The sequence below is a fragment of the Peromyscus eremicus genome, chromosome 9 (genome assembly GCF_949786415.1).
Source record: "Peromyscus eremicus chromosome 9, PerEre_H2_v1, whole genome shotgun sequence".
NCBI classification, from domain to species: Eukaryota; Metazoa; Chordata; class Mammalia; order Rodentia; family Cricetidae; genus Peromyscus; species Peromyscus eremicus.
In genome coordinates this window covers 75,147,297-75,159,715 of record NC_081425.1, presented here as the reverse complement: position 1 = coordinate 75,159,715, position 12,419 = coordinate 75,147,297, and the positions used below count along the sequence as shown (strand labels likewise).

The window sequence follows — 12,419 nt, the reverse complement described above, 5'->3', positions numbered from 1 at the left end:
GCATTTCCTAGTGATGACCATTGTTAGAATCTGTGGCACACATAGCAGAAATATTAGTATAAGATGTTATAGAGAAAAAAATTGAGGGATGGATAGCAGAAGATGGGGTCCTGGGTCCACTGTGGCTATTGCCATGGTATAGAAAGTCAAGTCATTTGTCCTTTATGGACATGTGCTTTCTGATCACACACACACTACTTCTGACTGTGACATCAGACTGTGGAATTGACAATCTCCAACAGCTGTGAACAAAACTTGCAACAATGAAAATGAGGAAATGGAGTTCCAGTCAATTGGAGTCTATCAACAGTTGTGGAAAGTAAGCAGTTCAATTTTCTGAAAGTCAGAGTTAGCAGGAGCTTGGCTGTGAGGCATGGATTACAAAGGCCTGCTTCCCACTTTCTTCTCATCCATTGGACCAGGATGGTTGTGCTTCTCATTACATGCTAAAACTGTGAATTCCATTTTACAAAAAGATCCTATTTTCTGAAAGAAACACTCTGCTACTGAGAACACGATTGTTTGGTAAAGATAAATGAAGATCACCCAACAGCCAAGCAAAGGAAAATCCATCAGCATCTCCCTTCACCCCCTACAGTTATTAACACCTTCCGGAGGAAATGTAGATGTTATTTGCATACCTTTTGCCTCAATTTTTCCAAGTCTGTCTTGTAGAAACAATAGGTTATGAAATAAAATGTATTTCAAATCTGTATTGAGATCTTTTTGAGTGACCAGGAGATTTTTCTTGTTAACCTATTGCTTTTTCATACCTGTAGAAGCTGCAACTTGGTGCTAGATTTAGATTTAAAACTATCATTTACATACCATGAATAAATGCATGAGGTGGAAGTCACATGCAATATGCCTTATTATGCAATATGCCATTAACTGTGACCTTGGATCGGTGGGAGGGCCTGCCGAGGCAGGGTGAGCGTGATGGACCTGATCCCTGGCCCTACGGTTCTTCTAGTCTAACTAGGGAGAAAAAGAACAGGTACTTAGGAACATGAGTGCAACAAAAGGCAAAAACAGAGCTGGGGCAAGGCCAATGGGCACTGACCCAGAACTCACCAGTCCTTGGGGACAAAAAGAGACCAAACAGGACAGAGGCCTCTTAAATACTGGCCAGACTTTGTTCCTAAGAAGTAAACTTGAAATCCTTGGGAGTTTGTATGTGGTGAGTGTGTCTTTGTGTTTATGGTGCTTCTTCAGCTTGATCCTGAAGCTAGGATCCATCTATGCTAGGAGATGACTCAGAATGAGGGCTGATCGATTTGCAACCATGCAGTTCAAACTTTAGCTTCATCCTGAATCTATCCTGGGTGATGATTCAGATTAAGGGCTGGTTGCTTTGGAACCATGCGATTCAATCTTTGAGGTTGCATCCGTGTGCTGCTAGTCTGACCTGAGGAGACTGTTTGGGTCCTAGAGATTCAATTATTTACGTGGCCAATAACTCAGCCAGTTGTTCCTATATGATAAAACCTGGTTAAAACTCTGGACTACTGTGCCTCAGATGAGTTTCTTGGCTGGAATATGGAAAGTGAGCGTCCTGAGGACAAGGACTTCCTGCGTTTGAGAATCTCTCAGAACTACTATGTCCCTGTGTTGTGGATCCTGACTCACAGCTTTTCTGCATAACTAAAACTCTAAGTGTAGTGTTTCCTGAGTGCTACAGGTTGTTCAGTTGAATTGCTAGTCCTAGAGGAGACGTGGGGAGCCCAGGATTGGTAGCTGCTTAATCAGAAATGCAGGTAGCCTGATAACCTCAGAGTTTATGGCTGATGTCCAAAGGGAGGGCAGCCTCATGGAGGACTGCACTCAGGACCTGTGGGATTTGACTTGGCTGAGTAGTTAGTGCGAGAATTACATTGCAAAGTTCACAATAGGAAATCCAGTTGTATTGACAAAACTGAGTCAGACTAGGGCAGGGGTGGGGGTGGGGATGGGGTGGATGGACTTGGAAGCCAAGTGTTAGACTTGGAGAGAGAATATTATTCAAGAACAACACTAGCAGATGCATATTAAATGCTTGGGATCTTTCAGAAGGCATTTTGTAGGCATCATCCCTGTAGATATTCTTCCCTATGACATAGGCTGCATTATTTTATTCATGAGTAATAAAAGTAAACACAAACCACAACGTCAACCAACCTTGACTCCTGGTTCACCTGAAACTGGCCAACTCCATTGACCTTGGAAAAATTGCAGCTCTTCAGGACCTCAGCTTCTTTGGTTCCAGCGTAACGCGGGTAACTTCCCATCTATGGGGTTTTGGGATTATATATGGTTAACATGTGCTCTGAAAAGTCATAGGCCATTAAAGTAGTCTCTAAAAGCCAAGTTGACTTGGATGTTCATCTATATGTTGAACAAATATTTAAATATCTGTCACATGCCACCTGCTAGGCTGGGCTTTGAAGAACTAGGGATAATAGGATGTGCACAGTTTCCTCTTAAGGGGATGAAGCTAATAGTCAACCCCTTAATACCGCAGCATCAGATCATTCTCTACTTATTTCAAAAGAGATTGCAATGAAGTAAGCGACCTGCAGGGACAGGCTAGATCAAAGAGAGAGCAGATTATCTGCATGGGAGTGGAGGAGGCTGGGGATGAGCCTGGTCTTGCTGCTAGGAGAATGGAAAGTGAGTGGAGATGGAATGCAATGGTCTGTGAGAGTCCAGTGGCTTTGGCAGGCTCTAAGGATCATGTGGAACACATACCAACAGCAGGACGCACAAGGACATTGCACACAAGTATTAAGGGGGCAAAGTCATCACCCCCTCACATATAAGGAACTGTGTACAGGTTTCATAGCCTAGGACAACAGACCAAAAGAGTTGGGGTAGAGAGTTTAAGCAACAAAGATGTGAGGGACCAGATAAGACAACATTAAACAGGATTGAAGAGTAGATTACTGCTGACCCGTGGGTCTTCAGAGCCACTAGTGGGGACTTTGTGTTTATACAGATTTGACCCTTCACTTCTCAGGCAGGCTCTCTAAGGAAGGGAACTTTGGGGCTAGGCCTCCAGGAAGGTTTGAGAACTTCTAGTTTATCCAGTTGTCAAAGGACTGTGGCTGCTAAAGACAGAGGGACCCAGCTGCTCTCTACGATTACAACTCCCCTCTGTTGTGCTGATGCACTGACCTGCTATTATTCTTCCAGATGAACTAGCTTAGTTCCTATAATGGCGAATTTATAGAGTCCTGTGTTTGTCTTTCCCCACCTGTGGATTTTTATCTTCAGCTCTCTTGTTGGCATCTGAAATCTTGGTGAGTTGGGAGGTAAGATGTGGTTTTTTTCTTTTGTCTTTTCTTTTTCTTTTTTTTTTTTTGTGAGTGTGTGTGTGTGTGTGTGTGTGTGTGTGGGCGGGTGGGTGGGAGGGTGGGAGACCAGCTCAGCCTTGTACAGTAAAATTGCTTGGGTGATGTTGCCGCAATCTCAAGGATGGGATGGGAGGTACGTTTTAACCATTAAAATCATTTGAGCTAACCGAATCAACGATAAATCCCAAACTCCAGATTTTTGTTTAAAGGGGAGGGGCCAAGCCAGTGGATGTGCGAATTAGACAGGCCACGACTTGCTGGCTCTCGTTCACTTTGTAAACAAAAGCAGGCCTGAATTCAATCAAACATTACTTGTTAAAGTAAACTAGCCAAGAGCTGGTGAAAATTAAAGCAGAGCAGAAGATGGCTTCAACAATTTCACCCTCCAGCTTTAAGCTAAAAAAATAAAAAAAACCTACCACTACTACCACCCACCACCCCATTGTGAGGGGCATGTCCTTCTCTGAACACTTTCAAGAACATTAAACAGCATCTCGGTGGGGTTCTTCGTGGATTTGAAAGGCTACCTGTAGGGCTGGGCAAATGGCCTTGTAAAGCAGCAGCCCTTGAACACTGCATCTGTGGTTGGGTGACATGTTCCTAGGCCTTTAGAGGCTGCTTCAAGGGAAGAAAAGGGACCCGTTAGATTAGCTAGCTGAAGGTCTAATTGATTGACAAATAACACATACCTGGTATGCTGCACTTGTTTGAAGTGACTCTGGGAGATTAGTTATTTCTAGACTCTTGGCTTTCCTCTTTAATCTATGCAAAGCTGCTGAGCTCCCCCCTTCAAATTGAACAACGCCTGAGGGGTTGCGCTCTATGGACTGAAAATAAGTGGACCATGGCTCCCTTCTACCTGAGGTAAAGTATTTTGTAACGATGACAGGTCTGAAGTTTTAACTCTCAGAGGGGAGCAGCAGAGACACTGCCTAAACCCCCAAAGGAGGCAAGGTCCTGAGGGAGGCAAGTCCTTACAGCCCAGGCTTTAACATACATATGAATGGGCCATGTATGTAGAATTGAACTTGGGGTAGTATGACAGGTATGGGTTCATGCAGAGACCCAGTTTTTCTCTAAGTGTTTGGGGAATGGTGTAGCTGCCCAGCTGCCCACCTGGGCCTGCCTGGAGCAAGCCTGTGACACCTTCTACCTGTGAGTTTGAGTGGCATTCTGGAACCTCAAGACCTGTTGATTCATTTCAGGCCTGGCTTGTCTATGTTGAAATTCTATCCACCCTGGAAGGACTCCAGAGAGTCCTCCCGGATCCCCCTGCATTTCTGTTAGTTTTTTTTTTTTTTTTTTTTTTTTTTTTTTGCATTGCTGATGGTGAGGCAGACACGAAATATACTTAGCCTGAAAGAGAGCACACAGTATGTCATGACAGCGCAGAACTGGAGTGGGTAAGCAAGCCACTTGCAGGTGCAAAAGAACTCAAGTGAATCAGAGCAGCGAGAAGCTCTTTGCCCTGGAATGGACTTCCAGGAGGCAAACCTTTGCTTGGCCTCCTTGAATCAACCAATGTCATCGAAACAATGGCCCAGGAGACTACAAGCTGCAGCTTCTCGGCCTGGGCTTGTACTCAGGTGTACCTGCTGGTTGTAGAACAATCAGCGTGGGGTGAATATAGAAAAGTTCCTTGCCCAGCCTGCCTCCTTGGAGCTTTTACACACCTGAAGAGGTGTCACTCAATGCTTAGTGATGACTGGGAAGCAAAATAATTATTACCATTTGATTGTTCATAATAACCTATTATAGGTCTACGTAGAGACAGTGAGCTGGAGGAAGCCTGTTTGCAATTCCTTCTGGTCTGGTGAGGGCTTCCTCCCATGCTATCATTGAAGTAGAGACCACGAGGCCCCCATCCTTTTAGATTTCACTGTGCGTGGGAAGGGTTCTATCTCTTTTATCTTTGCTCTTGAAGGTGATGGCTCTGTTTTGAGACCCCACCACCACCACCAATTGTCATCTTCCATCCTGGTACTTGCAGATAGCTTTGGCCCAACAGTCAGTGAAGTGAGAGTACTGGGAAAGGTATCCGGCCTCCCATTCTCCAAGCAAAGGGCAGGAAAGCGGCTTGTGGACACCCTTCCCTTGATTCCTGGCCTCTCAGGGAGGTCAGGACCCCTGAGTGTTCTCATGTAAAGCCTCAGTTTTGACTCTTCTGTGTCTAGCCCGCCGCCGAGAGACTCGGGACATCACTTTTTTTCTAACGTACATTGTTTGTCTGAAAACACACCTGGAGAGCTGCCCAGTTTGGAAATGACTTGAGTTACAAAAGAAGCACAGCTGTCTCTAACAGCGCCCGGAGTTCATGCAATGAGCCTACGGTTTATGGAGCGGGATTAGATGCTTATTGCCTATGACACTTTAAATACCATTACATTGAAGTTTATACAAGAAAGTCCAAGTTTAAAACTGGGATCTTAGCAGTAACAGCTGGGCCATTTGTTTATGTGATGGGCAGGAAAGGGAGACTTCTGAAATCTTTGTGTTTGGCTTCAGGATTCTGCTTGGGCGGGGCCAGGAGAACGCAGTTCCTTTCAGATTGTCAAGCTGCACAGAACAGCGCCAGCTAATTCGTCCCTCATGTGAAGACCTCTGCCAAGCTTCCTCTTGTATCCTCTTGTTCCCTCACACCTGACAAAGCCATGCTTGAAATACTGTAGCCCACCTCAATGACGGCAAGGCCTCTGTCTCTAGCTAGCTAGCTCACAGCTCTCCCCCAGGCGGCTCACATTCCGCATTTTGTTTCTAGCATGAAAGACTTTGTTTTAAATCATAATAGCAACCAGGCTGTAGTCACATTAGAGCGCACATGGAGAACTCGCACGAAGTCATGTGTTTTGGATTTGACATTCTGATTTATGGTTGTGTGCTCCAGTTACACAGCTGCGAGGTCATTTTCCGACAAAGATGTTTTCTATTTTTCTATTACTCTGCTTCACCCCGTCTTTATGTTGGGGGAAAATGAAAGCCACCAGGTGAAGTCATAACAGAAGTACAAATGTTTTCGTGTTTGGGTTGGAGAGCGTAATAAATAGTGGATACCAGCATTCCAAACAGAGCTTGTTATTTTTGAATAAAAGTATAAAGGGAGTTGCTTACTTAACGTAATCACAAGTTAAAGAGATCCATGGGAACTTGTTTGTCCAACCCAGAATCACCCTACAAACTTTCTGTACCCATCACCTGATACCAATTTCCCAGGGAGAAAATGAATGGTAATACTCCATTTTAGATATGTAAGTGAACCCAGCTTCCTCTTTATATTGCTTCTTTTCCAAGCCCAGGAGGTTCAACGTTGGGAACCTGTCAAGGCAGCCTTTGCCAACCTGTTCCTTAGGGAAAGGAAGGAGGAGAAGTAAAGACATGCGGTCACAGTGGTGAGGGGTAGACCTCAGACAATACCTCAGACTTCTTTCCTGACCCGCCCCCCCCACCCAGTGCCTCCTTGCCATCCAAATGCAAGCTGAGTGGTGCTTCCCATGATCAAATGGGTACCTCTACAAAGAACATTCTAAAGGAGATTTCTATTATTGGGAAGGAAGAAGATCCATTCTACTGTTTGGTATGTCCTCATTTCTGATCAGTTGTTGTTGTTGTTGTTGTTGTTGTTACATATGGTGGAAGCTAAGCCCTCTTCCAGGCTCAGTAGTATACATCACATGATAATCTACTTTGGTTTCATTCTTGAGGGATATGACCAGCAAGAATCGACACCAATTTTGAACACATATGTATCAAGATTTACTCATTATACTTTTCACAACACTTCAGTGAATCCAAATAGCTATAGTTTTGGCATTTCAATACACTCTTGATGAAGAAATAGACATCAGCTGCATAGGAAAATTGTGCCTACTTAGCATGAAAACAAACATGGTCTAAGCCATGTGACTGACATGAGAATCTCCACGACTACAGGAAGAATACTAGGATTCTGTTTGCTTGGGTTGTTAATATTTGGGTGCCTGTTTTCCTGTTATAGATTGAGACTTGTAAAAAAGAAAGTTTTTTTTAAAAATTTTATTTGTGTGTGTGTGTGTGTATGTGTGTGTGTGTGTGTGTGTGGTGAGCATTAGTGTGGGTGTGTCCACGTGGCATGCAGGTGTACAAGAACATGTGTGAGGTCACATGTGGAGCCCAGAGGTTGACATCAGGTGTCTTCCTCCAGGGCTCTTTGTCTTGTTTTTTGAGACAAGGGCTCTGGCTGAACTTGGGGCTCACTGATGGGCTCGGCTGGCTGGCCAGTGAGCATCGCTGTTGAACGTGCTACGGTGAGAGTAGAAGGAATTAGTAAGTACTTTTTCTTTCCTTTTTTTGTCCTCCCCTATTTCTCCCTCCCTCTCCCCCACCCCTCCTATTCTTCCCTCTCCCTACTTTCTTCTTGGTTTCAAGGTGAAAACCTGGAACTTGTAGGGAAGCTGACATCAAGACACAGTAGAGGACAGAGAGACATTCCTTTGGCATGAACTAGACTTATCTGTGGTGACAGTCTCACTTTAGTCGAGCGAACATTGTTTAAAGATCTCCGTCTGAGGTTATTTGCATGTGGCAGAGAGGGCAGAGGAGCAGAAAGACGGACACTGCTTAGTGTGGCCATAATTCCCAAGACAATCCCACAGGCCCCCAAGCCTTTGTAGGAACGCCTCTATCTCCTAAGGAGGATCTGTGTAGCGTCTGACAGAGTGTCACCATATTGGAGCTCATGCACCACACAGTGACAAAGATACCCGTGGTGCCATTGATTGACCACTAGAATTTGGGATAGAACGATCATTGGGCAGATGCTGTGAGAAGATCCTGAGAAGTGTGTCTTTGGCTGGCAAGATAAACTAGGACAAGATGATGCTGATTAGTAATTTAAAATTCCCATTCTGATGTATTTTATCAGAATACTTATATAAGAAACTTCAATTTGTCTAGTTCTTTCCATTTAATATTTTAAAAGAAGCCTGCTATTAAGGATTTTTAAAATTTGCTTACTTATGTGTGTGTGTATGGGTGGATGGATGTGCATTTACCACCACATATATATGGAGATGAGGACAAGCAAGGGAATCTATTTCCTCTCTCCACCATGTGGGTGACCATGGATGTGAGACAATGGGACCATCCTCATGCTCTTACTGATATTATACACTGGGCAGAGAGAGCTCAGCAAGGAGCTAGGGAGGCTTATGTCCAAGGGCCCTATGTTTGCATATCACTACTTGGGATTCTAGGACATTTGATGTGTAACTCTCTATTTGTCTTCCCAAGTGCATAAGCCTCAGGCCTCACTAACACAGGTAACATGTGGCTTCCCCTCCTTTTTGAACACAGGAGCAAGGGAAAAACAAAATCCACTTTAACTGGACCCTCCAGTCGTGGAGCTCTTTCCAGGAAAAGAGTTCAGCATTCTCTTCTTCCCATGGGCAGAGAACACAGCATTCAGACCAGCACCTCTACTCCCATGAGAGACAAAGAAGTGAGGTCCTAGGCAGCCACTGCTGGCTAATAAGCAGAGCCATGGGGCTGCCCAAGCAAACAGTCAGGGCTCTGCAGTTTATCGTCAGTCCTCGGAAGTGGGGAATGATCACAAAGAGGAAGTGGAGCATGTGAACACGATACAAACAGGCAAAGAACCTGTGCAAACAGGAAGAAAACGAGTCTACCAGGCCAGACAGAGATCCCATCTTCAGCAAGCTCTGCAAATGTCCACGTCAATCTTTCATGGAAAAGCTTGCAGTTGGCACCACTAACTCTACATATCATCTGCAGAGGCAGCTTCAAGCTCACTGTGCCATACCACCTATCTGTCCTGAAACCCTTAGTTGTTGATGGAGACAGGAAGTGTGGAAATAAAGGCATTACCAGCTTCCAACTTTGGAAAGCAATTACAATGTAAGCCCTATAACTTCTAAGCTGAGTCATATATATTAAAATTCTTTTCATAGCAGTACCTGTAGTGCATCTTATCTGCATATTGCCTATATAGTATACATTATCTGTATCTGCCTATTATCCTATGGCTTGGCTATATAAAGATTTACTTACTCATCTCTTTATTGACTCAACTTTTGCTATTGCATTCAGTGCTGTTATGAATATTTTATGTGTTCACTGTTTACTTGTGTCTGGATATCCCTAGGACGGATTATGAAACAGTGAAATTGAATTTAATAGACTTTCCATTGTAATGGAAGCTATCTGACTTGTACTCCAAAGCAGCTGCCCTGCATTACAGTTTTATCACATGTGATAGCACCCAGTGCCCTACCAGGCTGTTAATATGTACTATTATTGATTCTTTTAAGCAAATGTTTTAGTATCTTTATAAGGATCCTCAATAAAAATAATCATAAATATTTTATAACGAAGTATTTATATCTTATCTAGTATGTCAAGGTTCTGGAGCCAAAGTTGAATGAATAAGGTAAACAGTCCTTTGGGGGTGTAGCATGGCCATGTGTATGTCTGTTCAAATGGACTTTATATTACAGTCACATCAGAGGTGGGCTCTGCCTCAGTGTTCTGAGGGGAGATGCCTCAGTGGAGAGATACCTACCTACCTAGCTACCTAGCTAGCTAGCTAACTAACTAACTGACCCACCCACTCACTCACTCACTTAAATACACTTACCAGATCTAAGTTAAATGCCTTTGTGTTTACACACAGTCTTTTATCAGCTACTGTAGTCTCAAACCTTTCCGGGTTAAATGGTAAGTCAGATGTGATTCTGACCTTTGGGTATTCAACAGGTAATGCTCACTGATAGGCTGAACAGTGACAGTGACGCAGCAGTGACCTCACAAAAGGCAAACGGCATATGCCTTAGGATAGCCCAGAAACTTTAGGGAGAGAATTCCAAATGGGAGCTTAGGGCAGACTTCGGAGTAGGTGAAAAGTCTGCAGCTGCTGAGTGGCCGAGGAGGGAGAAACACTTTAAAGACACAGGCTGAGGCTTAACCGGGTGATGAGCCTGGGGAGGTGCCTGGGTCGAAGACGAACACAGTGCATGCTTGCCACTGCATGGCAAGAACCTCTCAGCTTGGTCATTTAAAATGAGTGATCCCATCCTTCACCCAATAACTGGAATTAAAATATCTGGAGTGGGTGGCCTAGAGGGTTCCATTTTCAACAATGTCCCCAAGATTTAATTGTTCTTTAAAATTTACTAAATTAAAAAAATTGCTCTTTTAGGTAGTGATGAGCCTTTTTAAAAACCTTGGATTCTTCTCAAGGAGACCAAACGCATGAGAATCTCCTGTTTAGGGAAGAGCGTGCAAGTGGTTGGAGAAAAGAAAGAGAAATGACCCTGGGGGAAAAAAAAACCCCACTCTGCTGGCTAGATGCCCTTGGGACATAGTGTCCTGGGGACTGCTCTACCATCAGGATGTGAGCTGCTCAGAGCAGCCTGGTCACAAGCAGGGATGCATTAGGACCATTTAAAACCAATATTAGCCTTAGTGCCCTTTGAAAGAGGCATAATTAGGAATGTAAAAGCCAGGTTACCTCTGATTAGTGAGGAACAGAGCAAGGGCGAGTCCATTAGAAGCTACTTGTAAGACATTCACACTTTTAGAAAGTTGCTTTGATGACTTTGAAGGGGACAGGATGGGGAGAAAGCCAGCAAAACCAGTTCCTACTTCAAAGACCCATTACAGTGTTTATCTTTCTAGGGCAATACACTTAATGATTTGAGTAGCACTAAAAGGAACTTTCAATTTGAATATGACTGATTTGACCACTTGCAGGTAAGTTTGGGCGTGAGATTTACTCCATATTATGAGTCAATGAATAGTTTTGGAGTTCTTTGAATTTGTCTGTCTGTAGTTATATTTTTGTTTACATAATTCCATATACTTGTATGCACTTTCAAATACATTAGAGACATCATTGCTGATGCACTCTTAGGAGGTAGCTGTGATAGGAGCCCTTTATTCCCTATTTGGAAATGAAACAAGGCTAAGTGGTTTTCTTTGGCAATACTAGAAACCAGATTTTCCAAGTCCTATGCTAGGATTCATCCTTGAAACTCCTTGAAGAAAACTAAAATATGGTGGAGACTCACTTAGATCAGAGTGACAGTTGTGCCAACATTTGGAGAAATATTGCTACCTGGGGTCGGGGGGACGGGGAGCCACACACAGAGGATTTTTGTCTGTCTGTCTGTCTGTCTGTCTGAGAAGGAGGAGGACATGGTTCAACAGGAAGAGGCCCGCTACCGGACAAGCCTAAGAATCTCTATGCTGAGAGAGCTTTAAGTTGGATTTTTACTGCTGCTATCAAACACTGAAGTACAGGATGACTTCCTGTTCTGGAATGCTGTGCTCTGAGCATAACAGCCATTGCCACTGTCGTCGGAGCAGCTGGGACAGCCCACAAGAGAACCTCAGGATCAGGCCTGCTGGTGCTCTATTATCCAGAAAGGGGTGGGGAGGGGGGCGTCATAAGTCCTCCTTCCTACACCTCCCTCCAGCTGAATGTAATTCTGCCTAAAGCTTAGGCCCTTAACTTTTGCAGGGTCTAAGCTCTTGGTCTCAGGAGAGGGTAGGAGTATGGCATCGGCTAAGTGAATTGGGGAGGAGATGCTTTATTTATGGAGCTGTGAGCTGGCATGAGACTTTTCAGTGGCACGGCTTCTTTGGAGGTCACTTGAGCTCCTGGAAGTAACTCATGCTCCTTAGCATAAGCTCGCCCATGTTCTCCCTGTACGTCAGTTCAGTCAACTCAGTGGTTTGCCAAGTTGGACTTTTGTAGTGGGTAGCTGTTCCAGCTTTGACCTGGAAGTACTACCCCCAGTGAGGCTTCCACTAACTGTCATGCCTATCTTTGGCCTGCTCCTAACTGGGCCGAGACGGGAGCCCTTAAGACTCGAGATCCGGATGTGCCGGCTCTCTTGGTTCCTGGTGATCCTGGATGCTGGATGTAGACTGAACAGAGTTCTCCAGAAAACACCACTGGACTGCACTTCACCTCTCCCGGATCCTGTAACCTATCCCCTTACTTCTTGTAAGTTACCCCAAAATAAACCTCCCTTTTAACTATGTGAAAGTTGCCTTAATAAATCCCCCAATAGACTTTGTCCTTTGGTCTGT

The 12,419-nt window shown here is 44.3% G+C and overlaps 1 long non-coding RNA gene across 1 annotated transcript; it reads left to right on the top strand.

Annotated features, from left to right (window-relative positions):
- The first annotated feature begins 10,180 nt into the window (after positions 1-10,180).
- Positions 10,181-12,074, top strand: LOC131920092 (uncharacterized). Its single transcript, XR_009381500.1, has 3 exons — positions 10,181-10,291; positions 11,001-11,075; positions 11,511-12,074. It is a non-coding gene; the product is annotated as an uncharacterized LOC131920092 (long non-coding RNA).
- The last annotated feature ends 345 nt before the right edge of the window (positions 12,075-12,419 follow it).